Below are 17,250 nucleotides of genomic sequence, written 5' to 3'. Positions count from 1 at the left end.
CTGTCCTCCAGCCACGTGGGGCCACGGTGCAGCCGGGCTCCACTGGTGTCCCTATTTGAGGAAATAAATGAACTGATTTTTTTTTTTTTTTTTTTTTTTTTACGAATGACGGTAGTTATTTTTAAACCTTTGCCACCATTTTGCAAGCATTCGAGTGAGAAAGGTAAAATATGAGTGATAGTTACGGTCGCTAGCCGAGCGGATGACGATCGAACACAACGATTAAAAAGCACCATCTGCCTTGCAGACCATTTACCACCTGTTCTTTTGCTTCCAGAACTATTTAATGGTTTAAATTTCACATTTTGTCCTGCCACACAGCAGCTGGGAAGTGACTGTTCTTTCAGAAACAGAAACGCTCCGCCCGAGCTCTGCGACAAGCCAGGAAAAGCCGCCACGCCGCCTTCATGGGGCCGTGGCTCCCCTCGTTAGCGGCATGTGCAGATGCTAAAATAGGTTCATGACAATGACCTGGCGACTGGGGAGGAAGCCTTTTCTGGTTTCATCCAGGCATCGTTTCCTCCTTCACTGTAATCAAAAACGTCGTGGCACCTATCAACATTTTAGAGACTTTCAGAGACAGAAATACCGTCACGACGAAATTACTTACCCCCCAAAGTGCCTGGGACTCATTGGCTTCTGTGAGAGAGACGTACGTGTTTGTGATACAGGGATCGAGATGCTTTTAGCAGAAAAGGTATTGGATTTAAACAAACAAAAAGGCTTTGTGTGTAGTGTGCTGTCCACGGTGAACTCAGGTCAAGGGTTCCAGCTACAAATGGCCAAGTTGGCAACATGAGCTTTGCACACATAAAGTGCAGATTTTCCTGAAAGGACGTCCCACGGCGGGGGCCCGGAGGGCCTGGGGTCTGGAGGACCTGGTTGCTGTGGCCACACACCGTAGCACGGGCACGTCGCCTTGGCGTCGGTTCCTTCCTGGGCCTTCCCACTGCATCTGGGAGAATGGCACCGTTGAAGCAGCATCCGTGGCCAGTGGCCATCGGAGGCAGGGGGGCAGCACCTGCTCGAGGGCTCGGGAAGGGACCTAGAACCCTGAGGTGCCCTAGAAGGGAGGCGGCCGGTCCGGGGACCCACCCGCAAGGGTCTCTGGGCTAAGCTGCTTTGGCCTTAACTCTCAAACAGCGTCCTCCCGAGCGCGTGTGCTCTGGGGAAGGTCCTCCCCTGGCCTGTTTTCGCCCCGGGGCTGGTCCCCTCCTGCCACCCACCCTGAGAAATGCCTGACTCTTCAGCTCAGTTAGCTCTAGTTCACTCTCGGTTTGAAAGGAAAAATTGGAGATCCGTCGCACACACAAAAGCACGTGTGTTTATGCCACGCGGAAAGAACGCCGACACAGTAGCACCCGCAAATACCTCCCTCTGAGCCTGAGAACGTAGACGTTTCCGTACCCCTGTGCCCCGGAGCCTCGACTCCTGACTGCCCCGGGGCGAGTACTCTGGACTGTGTGCCAGTCGTTGCTTTGACGTTTTTAGAAATGTGCTTCCTGTGCATGTGTTATCTCTAAACGTGTGTCGTGTAATTTAGGCCTTTTTGAATTTTACATAAATATCATAATCCACGCGTTCTTCTGTGATTGCCTTTTTTGCTCAAAATGACGGTTTTGTTGTTGTTTGTGAGTTTGTTTCAGTCATACCACGATGCATGTGCTTGTAACGCAATCGCGTCCCTTAGGTAAAGCCTTCCGTCGTTTGTGGGAATCCGCGTAATGCGTCCCGTGTCCCGGTGCTGGTGGGCGTCTGGGCCGTTTTCCGAAATGCCAAGCACCGTGGCCTTCTCCTGCCTTCTGGAAGCACTTTCCTCCCCTGCTGGTGTTCCTAGAGGGCGGGGCGCTGTGCCCAGGGCTCTGCAGGGTGCCAGACGGCCTCTCCGGTGTCCCAGACCCTCTCGGGGATAGTAACTCACTCAGCCTTGTCTCCAGGGCCTGTTTCTCCCTTGACCTCAGCGTTGACGGATCTGCTTTCCTACTGGGCACCTGCACTTTCTGATGGATGCCTCAAACTGCATTTTCCTATGAAGGAAGTATTGATTCCCGACCCACGGGCCTGCTCATAAGACAAAACAGAACTCGAGAATGTGTTCCTCCTGCTGGGTTCTGGTTAAGCCTGCTTCTTCCAGGGGACCCGCCAGTCTGCCCGATTGAGGGGCGCCCTTGGCTCCTCCCTCTGCCTGACCCCTCACGTCCAGCCCAGCCGCCGTTGCCCCTCCTGAAGCCCGCGCCCAAGTCCGCCTTCTGCGTTTGGGCCAGCGCCACCCTCAGACTGCGGCTGCTTCACACAGTCTCTGCTCCCAATGCGCCCTTCGGTATAAGCTGTTTTCCACGTGGGAGCCTCAGGTGGCTTCTCAGAAATATGTGCCAGATCAAGCCTCCCCTGCCTGAGACTCCCAGGAGGGTTGTCTCCAGGAGCTTGGAGCAAACTCCGGAGTCTCTGGAACCCACCCTTTGTGATCCTGGCCTGTGCTTTGGCTGCCACTGGTGCCAGTCTCCATTTTCCCGCCCTGCCTCAGGGCCTTTGCACTGGCCACTCCCTCTGCCTTCAGTGTCTTCTACACATGGCTGGTTGTTCCTCTGTCATTCAGGCCTCAGGTCCGAGACCCCCGGTACCCCATTCTGCAGTGTTTGTGGCATTTCTCATCATCCAGAATTATCCGTAATGTCTGTTTCTGGCTTGTTTTCTCTCCACCCTCCAACCCTGAGTGTCGGATCCAGAAGGGCAGGGGCTTTGCGTGAATTATTCACTGTGAGTCTAGAACCAAGGCCAGTGCTCAGGGCGGAGCTGTCTCCGTCTTTGCTGCACGCGGTACACCCAGTAACAGCGTGTTGTTCCGGAGAGGTGACAGTCTGCTCTGACGGGGTTCACCCCGTGCCCCACCCCACCCGGCCCAGGCCTCACCCGCAGGGTCGTGACACAGGGAGACTTCTCCACGCCGCGGGCTTTCTCAGCACCGTTTGGGCCAGAGAGGTGCTCCTGACATTGCTCATCAGCTCAGCATTAGTGGTGAAGGACTTCAAAGCAGAGGCCATGCCTCAGTCGCTACATTCTTGTCAGATCTGAGTTTCCTGAAACTCCAGACTTTCACCCTGAAAAGGCTCCTGGACCCCATATAACCCATCCTGATCCTTACAGCCGGGAGGCAGCGTGGGGGGCTGGTGAAGGCCGCCTCACCTACGTCCCGGTGCTGGGAAGGGCAGGGCAGCAAGCTCCCAGCCCCTGTCCCGGAGCCGTCAGTCCCTCCTTCCCGGCAGCCACATTCACACCCCGCGATCCATCGAGCCATTTTATGCTAAAAGTCGGTGACCAGGACTCCGGCGGTGGGGATGTCAACCGAATCCAGCCCTGTGGCCGGTCCCGTCTGCACGGGGGCCTTCACCGGGAGGCTGTGGCCAGCCCGGGGAAGAGGACGGTGGCCAAGCCACACTCACACACAGCGGTGTACGTGGTACAGACCCTGGTGGGCCTGGTGATCTTCCAAGGGCTCTGTCTTTACAGGGGACCCTGGAGGGACTGTGGGAAAAATGGGCTGGTCTGAGCCAGAGGAGTGAGACAACAGCCACGTGTCGGCTGTTGCTTTAATGGAAAACCTCCTCCAAGGAGGCCTGGTGGCTGTGGCCACAAGCCAGCGTGTTGTCTTCGCGTCGGGTTCCTTCCAGGGCCTTCCATCGCATCTGGGAGAACGGCACCGTTGAAGTAGCATCTGTGGCCGTGGCCAGTGGCCACCCGAGGCAGGGGGCGGTGCCCGCTCGAGGGCTCGGGAAGGGGCATCGTGCCCTGACGTGCCCTCGGAGGCGGCCGGTCCAGGGACCCACCCTCAAGGGTCTCTGGGCTGAGCTGCTTTGGTCTCGACTCTCAAACAGACCCACTTGGTGAGGAAATAATATCAGGGCCACACAAACACTCTGCATAAAATGTATGGGCACCAAGTATAATTATTTCAGGGATTTGGAAAGTCCCAGGAGAACAGCATTGAGGAGGATGAGACGAAACGTCTTACTCTTATGACTTTCATTGTAAGTCACATTTGTGACCACATAGTATCCGCACGTCCCCTGATTAAACCCTGATAGTAGCCGTTCCAGCAGCCGGATTTCTGGCAACCCGAGCCATCTGGAACACAGTAGAAACTGAGGCGAAAGGAAGGAGGAAGGAAGTCCTCCGAGTGTGGGAAAACCGCTGTCGCAAGGTGCGTGCCTTCTCCTGGCCTCGGAGGCGACCTGGCAGAGCTTGGGTGGGATCTGGAGAGAGCAGAGGGGTGGTGGAGACCCGGGCTGGCCTGAGTGGGACTGCGGTCACGGGAGCGGCAGAGGGAGGAAGGGCCGGGCCATCCTGGGGGGCGGGGGCAGGAGGGGCAGGTGTGGGGAGGGTGGGATAGAAGAGTCAAGGTTTGCTATCAGTGCGGACAGGCTGACCCAAGGCATTGGACTTGGGGGCCAGGGCGCAGGCTGTCTGTGTAGACGCTGGGAGAGCCCTGTGACGGTGAAGCCGCTGTCCGTGTTGTGCTGGGATCCCCGGCCCTGAGGGATGCGCGATAATGGTGAGCGGGGCTCCGGGACCTGCCCCTGCTGACTGTCAGCCCACTGACATAATGAACTGGAGAACTCTGGCCGGTCCTCCACCCTCCGCGGCAGGAGTAGCTGGGATGTGGTCCTCACGCTGTCCCCCAGAGCAGGGCTGGGCTCACGCTGTCCCCCAATGCAGGGCCGGGCTCGCATTGACCCCCGGTGCGGGGCCGGGCTCACGCTGACCCCCAGAGCAGGGCCGGGGTTGCGCTGACCCCTGGTGCAGGGCCAGCTCACGCTGTCCCCCAGCATAGGGCGGGCGGTCTGCAGGCTCAGCATGGTCCTAGGTCCTGAGAGAAGTGTGCTCCTGGGAAACTGCTAAGCCAGGAAGGACGCGTGCTGTTGAGACACCCCGACAGTACTTGAAGTTCTATAAAGGCCGGTGATGGGGAGTGTGAGCTACTTACCCCCAGGAAGTCGGCCAGTGGCCTTGCAGTCTCCCTCTCGGGGCGGCGGGGGTCCCATCACAGAGCGATCGTGAGCGAGCCCTGCTTCGATTTCCTCCCTCCTCCCAAAGCAGTGGGAGGACAAGCAGTGCTCGGACTGGGTCATGACTGACCCAAGACCCCGTTCCCCGCCCAGTGTGGTCTCCCTGGTTCCCGGTTCCCAGGACTCGGCCCTCGGCCGTCCTGCCATTCGCTGGTGCGCCCACGGCGGCCAGCCAAGCCACCCGCTGTGTGCTGAGCGTTCCTCGGGGGCCAGCGTGACGGTTTAAAGGTTCTTGCGGGCACGTACCTGCCGCACAAACAGTCTGTCGGGAAGTGCCGGACCGCGGCCTCCTCCCCCGGGGCGTTCCCTCCCGACTCCAGTGGATTGTCGCTGCACCGAACATCCGGCCGGGCGCTGCGGGCTTTGCAGCAGACCCATCCAGAGGGAGTAACGCGCTAGTCGACGTTGCCACCCAGTGAACTAGTTGATCGGGGACCCCCGTGGGCCATCGGTCACGAGATTGACACACAGAAGGCGGTGGCTCTCCCCGAGGCCATGTGGGCCGGCAGGGTGCCCCGGGGAGCAAAGTGCAGCTTGGTGCTCAATCCTTAGCCCATCTCGCCTGAACCCAGAGGGGAGACAGAGGGGGAAGAGAGCAGACTGACACCCTGAGCCGTGCACCGCGCTCTGCTGGGACCCTATCTGCTGAGACCGTCACTCTAGCTGCTGGGGGCTCACCCCTCCCCTCGGGCGGACGCCCACGGGCAGGACCCTCGTCCTTTCCCTGATGTCTGTCACTCCAGCTGGCGGTGGGGAAGGGCTGGCAGCCATGTGGGTCCCAGGCCCTCCTGACACCGTGTCCCCCCCGTGCAGTGGGCCCCATCTAGGGACGGGCTGCAGGACCACCTTTGTGGCAACGGGGGGCCCTCGGAGAAGAGCAGGCACGCAGGGTTAGAACCGCAGCCTGACGTCTAAGTGCTGTGCTTCCCCCCTGCTTTTCTGTGGCCTTTCCTCTCCCTCCATCCACACCCCAGCCCATTTCTGGAAGTCCAGGGGAGTGCCGACCTCGTCCGCGGCACCTGCCTTGAGCCCTGTCTGCTGCCAGACCGTTTCCAGGCTCCGTACTCTTATCCTGTGCCTGCCTCTCCCGTCCCTTACCTGGTGGCGAATGGCTCACAAGTCCAGACCTGGGCTCCCCGGTGCTGCCTGCACACCCGCTCGGGCTCAGACGGCTCATGTGCACACTCACGGCAGCGGCTCAGTGTCTTTTCCAGGTAGGAGACTCGGCAGCCGGAGGAGACGCAGCGACTTCCACTGGTCAAGTTAGGCGGGATTGTTAAAATTATACCACTTCATAAAATAGCCCCTTCCCTGCTTACGCAACACGCACAGACCGTGGTCCTTTCCCGTTATCCGTTGTGGGAGTACAGTCTTGCCCCGAGAAGGAAACAGCCCGGTCATTATGTTGCATTTCCCCCTAAAGGCGTCATCGACCTCTCCGGTCTGCTCAGATCCCTGAGCCCATGGCACCCGCACAGCTTTACTCAGGGAACGTGCTCCTCATTCCTTCTCCAGCCACTCAGGGGTCTTCAGAAGCCATCTCGTTTGCTCTGTGCTGCACAGAAATTGGCAGATCTCCTGTGCCATCCAACATAAGAAAGAGTTTCAGGCACGGAGCCTGAGAAGGACCGTGTAACCCACTCTCGGGGACTGTCCTTTGTACCGGCCGGGAAGCTGCCCGGCGTCACCATTTGCTACCTGTGGTGGGGAGGCCCTCCCCCCTCAAGGGGGTGAAGGGAGGACGTGGGTGTGGAGCGGGGAGGAGCAGCCCCTCATCTTGTAGAAGAGGCTGACAAAGGGTCCGGACCGTCAGCCAGCCCTCCCCACGCAGCCCAGCCCCAGAGAGCTTTCTGCTCTCTTCCCCGGTCAGGTCAGCTGGTGGCACCCACAGGACACACGCCAGGTCCCTCCCTGGTCTGCTGCACCTGGGCGGCCCCGCCGTCCCCTTGGGCAGGAGGGGGCTCCTGCCGTCCCGGCCCCTGGCCTGGGAGCCCTGTTCCTTCGTGCTGGATTAAAGACCTCCGGGTCCTTGCTCAGAAACATCTCCCACAGACAACTTCTGAAAGTCTGTCTTCCTTTATGAGTGAGGCTGATGTGCAGTTTTATTGAGTTTTCACACGTGAAATTAACCATCAGCCACTTTGCAGTGTGCGCCTCAGTGTCCTTTATGGGTCGCGTGCTGGGTCCCCAACACCGCCGTCTGGTTCCAGAACGTCTGCACCCCCAGAAACCCCTGAGCTCGTTATCAGCCCCTTCCACTGCCGCCCCGCCCGTCCCTGGGCGGCCTCTGAGCTGTGGTGATGGGTTCCATGCGATTGCAGTCAGCGTGTGACCCTTTGAGACCAGTTCGTCCTGGCCTCGGAGAGTAGTAAGCGCTCTCTCTCTCGCTCTCTCTCTCTCTCTTTGTTCTGGAAGAATTTATGTAGAACGGGAGTAATTGGTTTCTTTCTTTCTTTTTTTAATGTCTTTTATTTTAGAGAGAGACACAGAGACGGAGTGTAAGCGGGGAAGGGGCAGAGAGCAAGAGAGGGAGACACAGAATCCTAAGCAGCTCTAGGCTCTGAGCTGTCAGCACAGAGCCCGAAGTGGGGCTCGAACCCACAGACCGTGAGATCATGACCTGAGCCAAAGTGGGATGCTCAACCGACTGAGCCCCCAGGTGCCCCTGGAATGGTTGGTTTCTTGAAGGGTGACAGAATTCTCCTATGAATCTATTTGATCCTCTGAATTTTCTTTATTGGAAGAGTTTTAAGTAATAATTTGATATTTTTTTCTAACCACATGACTAAGTTTTCTTTGTTTTCTGGAGTCAGTTTTGGAATATGTTTCTTTCCTGGAATTTGATCATTTCTTCTAAACTTTTAAATTTACTGATATAAGGCATTCCCAGGCTTTCTGTCTCTCCCTCTCTCCCTTCCTCTCTCGCTCGCTCTCTCTGTGTCTCTCATGATTTTTAAATTTCTGTTGTGCCTGCATAGAATTCACTTTAATAAAACAGGCTTTGCTGTAGAATGATCAGCCTCGCCTTTCTGGGAGCCCCAGCCAGTCTGCTGTCTGCCTCCAGGGTGGACGTGCCTGTGGCCACCACCTGCTGTCCCCGGCTGAGCCTGTGAAGACAGGGACACTTTCTCCTTTGCTTTCTCTCTCTCCTGCTTCACACAGACCCACCCAAAGTTTCTTCACATGATTTGGTGGGAGGATGGGGAGGAGAGAGAGGCAGGTTGTGTGCATGAGACTGTGGCGGTGGGGAGGGAACTGGGGGAGCAGAACAGCACCCCCCTCCCTTGCTGGGATGTTGGAAGGACCAAGCAGATGTTGGAAGGACCTACGGGCCACCAGAGGCCTGTTGTGAGCATTCAGAGGGGTGGAGCCCGGGCCCCTCAGAGACGGGGCGTGGGGAGTGGGGTCTCATCAGGACCTGGGAAAGTAGAAGAGATTCCAGGGCGCGAAATCCAGCCCCCCAGCAGGCCAAGTCCATGCCAAGTCCGTGACTGTGGGCTCATGCCACGAGGAGCCTCAGTGCCATGGTCCCTAAGCGCCAGGCCTGGTCCTGGTGGGGTGCGGGGTGCGGTCACTTCCCACTGCCCAGAGGAGCCGTGGAACAGAAAGACTGCCACCTCCTGGGGGCAAACTGGGCCGGGGTTAATGCTGGGGGCCGACAACTTGTGGGAATCCTCTCTGTCAGTAGCTGTAAGGAGTATGTGGCACGTCACCGTGCGGCCCACGGACTCTCAAACCCTGGGTCAGAGGGGCGCTCTGAGGGCGTGTCCGTCTGAGTCTCCTGCACACAGCCCAGCGTTAGGGGCACGGGACTCGGCCCCCAGGGCGGCGGTGTGCAGGGCACGTCCCAATCACCCCGGGCAGGGGCCCCTCACGTTTCAATTCTCCCCCCGCCCCGCCAAGCTCCTTCTCCCCTTTCCCTTGGCCCAGCCACTCCCAGCCCCGCCTCTGACTCCAGTTACAGCAAGAAATGCGCCTACAGGGGCAGAACAGGTTGTCCATCCTTTATAGCTGTGACAGGGCCCTGGTGACAGTGGCCTCCGGTCTAGCTGCTGGAAAACCGGAGGCATTTTTTGTGGCTGTTGTTGTCCTTTTCATTATATCCTTCATAGATTTCCCCAATTATTAAAGTGGTTAATGCTCACTTAGAACACTTAGAAGATAGTCAAGAAGCATAAATGAGAAAATTAAAATTGCCCGTAATCCCTCGGCCTCTGAGAACCGTTGACACATCTGTTTTCCATGCAGGCAGTGCGGGACAAAGCGGGATTAGCACCCACTTCTCAGCACTCGCCGCTCCCCTCCACGTCCTCACGATCGTGCTCGGTGCAGCCGCTGGAGGAAAGCCCGCGCAGCCTGCGGGGTCGGTGGCTTTAGCTGGACTGTCTCTAAGAGGGTCGTTCGGGGGCCACGTGGTCTCCACCGGCTTCCCGTCGGGCATGAGGCAGGATGTGTCCTCAGTGGACTCAGCGGGGCCCCTGCTCTGGTCCGCTCGCCCTCACGGTTAAGCACATAGTAGAGCCGCTCTGCCCTGTCCTCTCCCGGAGGCTCTGCCGGCCCAGGAGCAGGTCTGGGTGCAGCGTTCACGTGGGCATTTGGGCAGGTGCACACCGCTTTCTGCAGGCACAGCCGTCTTCACGGGGCGAAGACCAGTGTCTGAACCATCCCGCAAACGAGGGCGGAGTACCGCCTTCTGTCCCCAGGCGCTCGTGTGCCGGGCACACAGCTGGTGTCCTGCGATGGCCTGGAAGGGCAGGAGGACGCGGCCTGTGCGGCCTTCTCTGAACCCACCCCCAGCGTGCACCAGCCCCGCAGCCACAGTGGCCAATGTGCCCGCGTGAAGCAGTGCTCTGCGGTTTCCGGTGGAGACATAGACGGTTTGGTAATTTATACAGGGGGGACCAAAATTCCGTCTGAGGCTTTTCAAGGACTGAAATTCGAGGGGTGCCCGGGGGGCGTCGTCGAGCGTCCGAATCTTGAGTCCAGCTCAGGTCACGATCCATGGGTCGTGGGATCGAGCCCTATGTCAGGCTCTGCACTGAGCACAGAGACTGCTTGGGGTTCTCTCTCTCTCCCTCTGCCCCACCCCTGCTCACACTTTCTGTCTCTAAAATCAAAATTAAAAAAGAACTGAAATTACAGTAGTACCCATGTTTCGTTGCTGGAAAGGACCCAGTGTGTGTGTGTGTGTGTGTTTCCCTTCCCTGGAAAGGACGATTCTTGTCCAGGAGCTCGCAGACACTAGACTATAGCCAGCCAGGTGGAGGCCGCTGTCGGGGTCTCACAGGTTCAAGCACCATGTGAGCAGGAGCCTCTGTTGGCCCCGTTTTCTTTAGAAGCTGGAAGTGGCACCTGCTGGGTTGGCAGGGACAGCCGGAGGTGGCGGTTCCTCAGCAGCACGGTGTAGACAGGAAATCTCCACCTTCTTGAATGAATTACCGTGCTCTGTTCCCTGCTCAATAAACCACCAGCCCCCCCCCCCCCCCAGTTCTGGGCACCTGCTGTATTCCCAGCGCGAGGCTAGGCTCCACGTGTGCAGTTGTGAGCAAAGAGAGGAGACCGTCTTCCCCCGGGAGGACGCTAAGTCAGGTGCCCTAAGTCAGGGGAGTTGCCTCGCAGACCGGGACCCGGCCCCTCTCGGCACCAGCCAGTCCCGCTGAGGGCTGGCCCAGAGCAGACGGTGCTCCCGGAAGCAGACTCTGGATGCAGGTGTGGTGCGAGCACCGTAGGGGGAGGAGAGTATCAGGGTGCAGAGGCGTCTCCGTGGGGTATAATTCCTCTCAGCCGCGGGGGCTCAGGCTTGCTGGGGACTCGGGCGGAAGTTCCAGCATCTTCTTCAGGGCGTTCCCCTCAAGGCTCCAAGGCGCTAGGCTCCCTTCCATTGACTCTCCCCTGTGTTTGGTCAAAGGGCAGTTCTGGCATCTCCAGTTTCATGGCATTCCTTCCAGGCCTGCACCTGGCCCGAGACCACCCTCAGCCTGACAGGCCCAGGGCCGAGAGAGACTTAGCGGGAGCAGGCAGCGGCCATCGGCCTGTGTGGGGGAGCTGCGCCCTCAGGGAATATGGTGGCACAGCAGGTGTGGCCGGTGGCCCAGCGGAATGTGTGTGCCCTGGGAACAAGGTAGGGCGGTGACATGAAGCTTGGATAAAGCCTGGTGTTTCTAGAGGTCATAATTAGTAAGGGTTCCAAGCTGGAGACACAGAGACCTTTCTGCCATCTTGGAACTATGACCTTTCTGGCCAGGGGCAGGGCCCGGGCTTGGGCGGCACCTGAAATGGTGGTTTTTGTAAAAGGAATCCCCTTAGTTTGCGAGGAGTTGAGATGTTGGTGGGGGCCCTCCAACTCTAGACCATTCTTCAGGGCTCTCCCCAGGCTTCTTTTGTCCTCGGGACCACTGTTCTTGAACGACTGGGCAGTGACACTGGCCCAGACGACACAGGGCCAGAGTGGACTTGTAGATGATGGTTACACAGAGAAATGGGGTGCAGGGTGGAGGGTTTTACAACTTCACAGCTGGCTCAGCCCATGGAACCATCCGGCCCATGATGGGTATTCGGTGAGTGTCCGTTGAATGATGGGGCAGCCTGTGGGCATAATCACCGTAGAGAGCAGGGCTAGGTACTAGCCCACGGCGGGTCAGGAACCAGGCTCGGCCCCTGGCCCGAAGAGCTTAGTGATGCTAAGGCTAACGGCACAAAAGGGACTCGGGGGTCCGAGTCTCAAGGGCTCTGCGAGCTTGGTCACAGCACTCCTCTCCCTGACATTGCTTTGCTCAGTGGTGAAGAGGGACGCCAGGGTAAGGGCAACCCTGAGGGGGCTCCCTGCCTCCAAGGGGCCACGAGTCCACAAAGCAGGGTCTATGCATCCAGAGGAGCAAGACGCAGGAGCCAGACGGCCTCCGAGGTCAGGGCGGACACGGCCATGGCCGTCAGGTGCAGCCCCTGTGAGTGTGTCCGCAACTTAACGTTCTTGCCCCAGCCCTGTCAGTTCTTCGCAGTAATTAACTGGTCCCGTGGAGTCGTCATTAAGTTACTTACGTGACTTTGGACAAACAGAGAGCTGTGACAATGACATGAATAACAGATGCTGGAGGCTTGGGTCAAGCAGGTGGTGGGGGTGGGCAGGGGTCCGACTTTGCGCCAACTGAGGGGTTCACTCAGCAGGCTGGTCGGCGGGATGCTTGTGCAGGAGACGGAGTCCAGAGTGGTGTCGGTGATCTTCCTGAGCGTCAGGAGCCTGTGGGAGCGCCATCCATCCATCAGGGCGCCTGGGCCGCGTGGACGTGGGAAGGCAGACCCCGGGACCCCGAATTCCTGTAGCATCAGCCTGCTTCCCTCTTGTCTTAAACAACATTCCTCCAAATACGTGGCCTATGCGTGCTGGTTTCAGCTTCTTTCTCTCTGATTTTATTTTATTTTTTATTTTTTTTTAATGTTTATTTACTTTTGAGAGAGAGACAGAGAGAGACAGAGCACAAGCGAGGGAGACACAGAGAGAGAGAGAGGGAGACACAGAATCCTGAGCAGGCTCCAGGCTCCAAGCTGTCAGCATAGAGCCTGATGCGGGGCTTGAACTCAGGAACCATGAGATCATGACCTGAGCTGATGTCGGATGCTCAACTGACTGAGCCACCCAGGTGCCCCAACTCTGATTTTCTTTTGAACGTAATCCAAGCAGACATCGGTTCCACTGAAATTGCTTGTATTAGGTAACCAAGACCTGGATTTTTCCAAAATCTCAATGGTGTGGTGAATACTTAGTCCTACTGCTATTGGCTTGGTATCTACATTTGCAGAGTTAATCACTTTCTCCTTGAAATGGCTCTGCCAGCATGCCCCCAGGCCGTCCCGCGTGCAGGGCTAATCCCACCTTCCCGGATGCCCTTCCTCCATACCTGGTGTTACTCCTGTCAACTGACCACCCTTAAATGCCAAGCTCCTCCCCCAGCTGGGTCATCGTTTCCTACCTTCCAGACCCGTACTTGGCTTCTCCAACACAAGCACCTGTGCTGGTGCAACTTCCAATAAAATTATCCAGCTTTGGGGCTAAATTAGCACGTCTGCATTGTTGCCCCAAATTTCTGTCCTGGGACGCTGGACCATTCCCCACTTCCCGACTTGTGCATCCAAATGTCTACGTGACGTTCCCCATTGCATACTTAATAACCACCTCGCACTGAACCGATCCCAGACGGGGCCCAAATGTCCTTGTAATGTTATCAAACAAGCTCACATTTTTATTGTACTCATTCTTCTCAATGCGGCATCTGGGGGAAAAATGGAAAGAGTACCTATGGTATAAAACACGGAAGATAGGTTATGGGCAGTGGCTGAAGGGACAGGTGGCAGGAGGCTTACGGCGTCCTTGTGTTAGAGTTTCATGGCCGTTGAGGTTGTGCCCTCGCTCCTGGAGGGGATCTGGAGACTGTGCTAAGAAACCTGTGGTCTGACAGCATGTGCACAAACCATCCAGTCTGCATTGATTCTGCGTATGTAACTGTCCCTTTCCATGCACTGTAGAATTATCAAGTTTGTTGAAGATTCACTTGTAAAAGTATACATGCAAGATGAAGAACCCAGTGACTAAATGAGCAGAGGATCTGAGTAGACGCTTCTCCGAAGAAAAAGACATACGGATGGCCAGTGAGCACATGAGGAGATGCTCAGTACCATTAAGTCATCGGGAAATGCAAACCCAAACCACCATGAAATCCAGTGACAGAAAGGAGAATATTACAGGTCCTGTAGGGCAGAGGGACGGTGGGGAGGGTGTGTGGAAGCGGGAAGTGATTGCGAATGGGTACGGGGGTGACAGCGTTCTGAAACTGATTGAAACTGGTGGTTTCAACAACTCCATGAATCTAGTAAGGACCACACACTTGTCCAACTCAAGTGGGTGAGTTTTATGGTACGTGAACCGTGTCTTGATGAACCCTTTATGGGAGGACAAACAGTGCAGGCGCCCGTTTACTCTGCAGCCCCCACGGGCAGCTCTGCTGGGGGGCGGTTCATGGCCCTGCGCGGCCCTGTGCCGGGATCTCTATGGGGTGAAAACCGCTTCAGAGCCCAGCAGTTAAACACCCCTCCTGGGGAGAGTGCAGGAGCACTCTGTCAAAGCGACTAATTTCAGTAATTTTCTATGTGAATGTTTCCAAGTAATTTTTAGCTCTTTCCTGGTAGCTTTGCAAATTTGCATGACTGTGGCCGTCATTGTAGCAGAGGCCCAGGGTCCACGGGTCCTGCAAGGGAAGGTCTCAGGTCTCAGTCCCTCCGCTGCCCTGCTGCATTGGCCTGGTCGTCTTGAGGTTCCAGCCTTTTCCCCAGGATCAGGCAGTTGGGATGGGGGATGGGGTATAGGCGAGGGCCCGTGGGGTTGGGGGTGGGGGATGGGGTATAGGCGAGGGCCCGTGGGCCTGGGGGGATGGGGAACGGAGGAAGGTAGGAGAGAGGACTCAAAGGCAGCGCACGCCCCTGCAGCCCTGAGCCTGGGGTCAGGAAGAGAAGGTGCTGAGTCTGGGTGAGGAGGGCAGGTTTTGAGGTGTGGGTTCTTGTGCAGTTAACGCGGGGAGGGGATCCTGGGCGGCCCTTCCTCTCCAGGCCCTCGGGGCACGAGTCATGGCCTGGTACAAGGTGAAGCCGGGATGGTCGTGGAGGGGGACCCGCGGAAAGCGAATCTGGTACCCGGTGTGATCACGCGCACGTCCTCAGACACATTTTAGTAACTGGTACATCTGTGACTTGGAAAGCGATTTCATTAATTTCCCAAGCGCGTATACAACTATTTGCGTTATTTGGCTCGTGTGTGTCGGATCATTTTGTAAATCTTTTTCTTGCGGCGACGACACGGGAAGGTGAGGGGTGTTCTGGTTCTGTTTGCAGCGGGGCCGTCCCGGCGAAAACCTCCGGGAGGCCCTTTGATGTCTCCCGGAAGGAGTGGGCGCCGGGAGCCCCCGCTTTGCCTTGAGAGCAGGGCCTGTGTTTGTCACGGTGGCTGTTTATGTCCCTCCAGCCCGAAGAGCTGCCCTGTGCTCTGTGTAGGGTCCTGCCCTCACTGCTGGGCCGGGCACTGCCTGAGCGGAGCTGAGGCCCCGGCGGGGACGCTTGTCAGCTCACGCTGCTCCCATGTAGCAAACTCCTCAGTCGGGAAAAGCTCGAGCCAGAATGAGGTCCCCACCCAGCGAGTCAGGGGTCCTCAGCCCAGAGCGAGGGCTCCCTGGCCCCCAGCCCTCACTGACACGCGAGCTCGGTCTCCCAGGCTCCTCCCACGGACGGTCCTCCCCACTCACGGCTGCGGGTGACACCCCAAAGTGCTTGCCAGGTCAGGATGACGTCTGCTTCCTGTGGCACTTTCTGGAGAGCGATCCGGCTGCTGGACCCCAGAGCGGGCATGCGGCTGAGGCTGTGGACCCTGGATTCACGTGTGTGTGCAAACACGTGCCAGGATGTGTGTGCCAGTAAGTGTGAGCTGTAGGGTGCGTGTGCAGGCGTGAGGGTGCGTGCGTGTGAGGGTCACACAGGGGCCCGGGTGGCCTTGGTGATGCTGGGCATGGGGTAGGGGTGGGGGACGGGGGGAAATGGCTGTGAGAAGTGGATCTGAGGGTCTGGAAAACAGTAAGGGGACAGACATGGGGGGGCCAAGGATGCGCTGTGGGGAGAGGGTGTCACAGATGACCCGTGCTAACAGCCCTTTGTGACATGGCGTTTTAGTCCTGCCTGTCCTCAGGTGACAGGCTTGGGTCTGTGCCCCAGGGGCTCGTCCAGGGGGGTTCTGTGGGCCCTTGAGGTCGTTTAAGGGAGTGAGTCCCCAGGCAGGAGGAGAATGAGGTCAGATGACGCTGATTTATGTGCACGTGTTGCAAAATTTGACAACGGTGAGCAAGAGAGCACAGATGTGATTTGCTACAGCTCATGCATAATCATACTTAAGTATATAAATACTTAATTTACAGTAATTAATAGAAATGAATTTACACACAAGACACTTTGCGTCGCCCGACACAAGGCAGGTTTGAGGACCGCCGCGTCGGCTGCTGCTGGTGATGGAAACGTGCCAATCGCAGCGTGTGCTGTGGGGGCACGGAACTGCCCCTTTGCGTCTCATCTGAGAGGTGCCGTGATTTTGTCTGTGCCCCGACATCCATCGGCTTGGGAATTCGCGAGCAGTGGGTGGAGACGGTGTCGGGAAAGGGCGTTAGTTGGTTATGTTTGAACACGGACTGCTGGTAACCACGTCCCTGGGCTGCGTCACTGGCCGCCAACCGCCTGCCCGCAGGGCCCCGAGAAGGACAGCGCGTGGAGGGTCTGCAGCGGTGAGGGCGTCTGGCCGGGGGGTGGTCCCGCCTGAGGGCAGAAGGTGGTGCCCAGGCTCCCCTCTGGAAACACCCCGTAGCTCTCCCTGCCTGTTTCCAGGGCCACAAAAAGCACAGGGCGCCGTCCAGACCATGCGGCTCCCAGCCTACAGCCCCTCGGGCTCCAGCATCAGGTGCTGGCCTGCTGCGAGGATGCCTCCTGGCCCGGCCTCTGCGCCCTCACCAGCATGTCTCTCTCCATCACTGCCCAAGCCCAGCACTCGCCGCGTCTCTCGGGAGCCCCACTCCCCTGTCCACGGTGGTCCTGGCCAGCTCTTGCTTGCCCTCAAACCTCCAGCTGGTGTCACCTCCAGAAAGCCTTCCCCAGTGCACCTGCCCCAGCCTGGCCCCTGCGCTCAGCTTACGTGCTACTCGTGCCCCGGACAGCACTGCGCCCACCTGCCATCGGCGAATCGTGCAGGGCTGCTCCCTGCCGGACTGGGAGCCCCAGAGGGCCCGGCTGAAGTGTAACCTCCCTCCTGCCGGGCACGGCCCAGCCCCGGGAGGTGCCCCGTCAGCATGGTGGCCAGGATGGAGATCCTGTTGGGGGCACCAGCCTCTTCCCGGCAGTGGCTCTCGGGCTCAGGAGCGTCAGAGTCCAGACATCAGTGACGCTGACAGCCAGCCCCTCAGCCCGAACCCCTGCTGAATCCCAGTGCAACCTCACACAGCTCCCTTCTTAAGATGACAACGGCCCGGGTGCATTTCCCAATCTGTGCAACACCTGCTACATCCCTCCCACGCACGCGGACCGTGGACCGGCTCCTTGTGAAGACGTAATATTTAACGGGTAATCAGAATGGATCACAGTGGCTGCTTTGGGAAGCCCGTCTCTGGCC

The 17,250-nt window shown here is 58.0% G+C and overlaps 1 long non-coding RNA gene across 2 annotated transcripts; it reads right to left on the bottom strand.

The window, feature by feature from the left end:
* Positions 1–7,135: 7,135 nt before the first annotated feature.
* LOC122201891 lies at positions 7,136–15,777 on the bottom strand. Of its 2 annotated transcripts, none has more exons than XR_006194365.1 (2): positions 15,350–15,777; positions 7,136–7,471 (listed from the first exon to the last, which is right to left on the bottom strand). It is a non-coding gene; the product is annotated as an uncharacterized LOC122201891 (long non-coding RNA). The 2 variants fall into 2 exon arrangements; XR_006194364.1 differs by lacking the exon at positions 7,136–7,471 and adding an exon at positions 13,278–13,330.
* Positions 15,778–17,250: the final 1,473 nt, after the last annotated feature.

This window comes from Panthera leo, chromosome D2 (assembly GCF_018350215.1).
Source record: "Panthera leo isolate Ple1 chromosome D2, P.leo_Ple1_pat1.1, whole genome shotgun sequence".
NCBI classification, from domain to species: domain Eukaryota; kingdom Metazoa; phylum Chordata; class Mammalia; order Carnivora; family Felidae; genus Panthera; species Panthera leo.
This window is presented reverse-complemented; position numbering and strand designations above follow the sequence as displayed.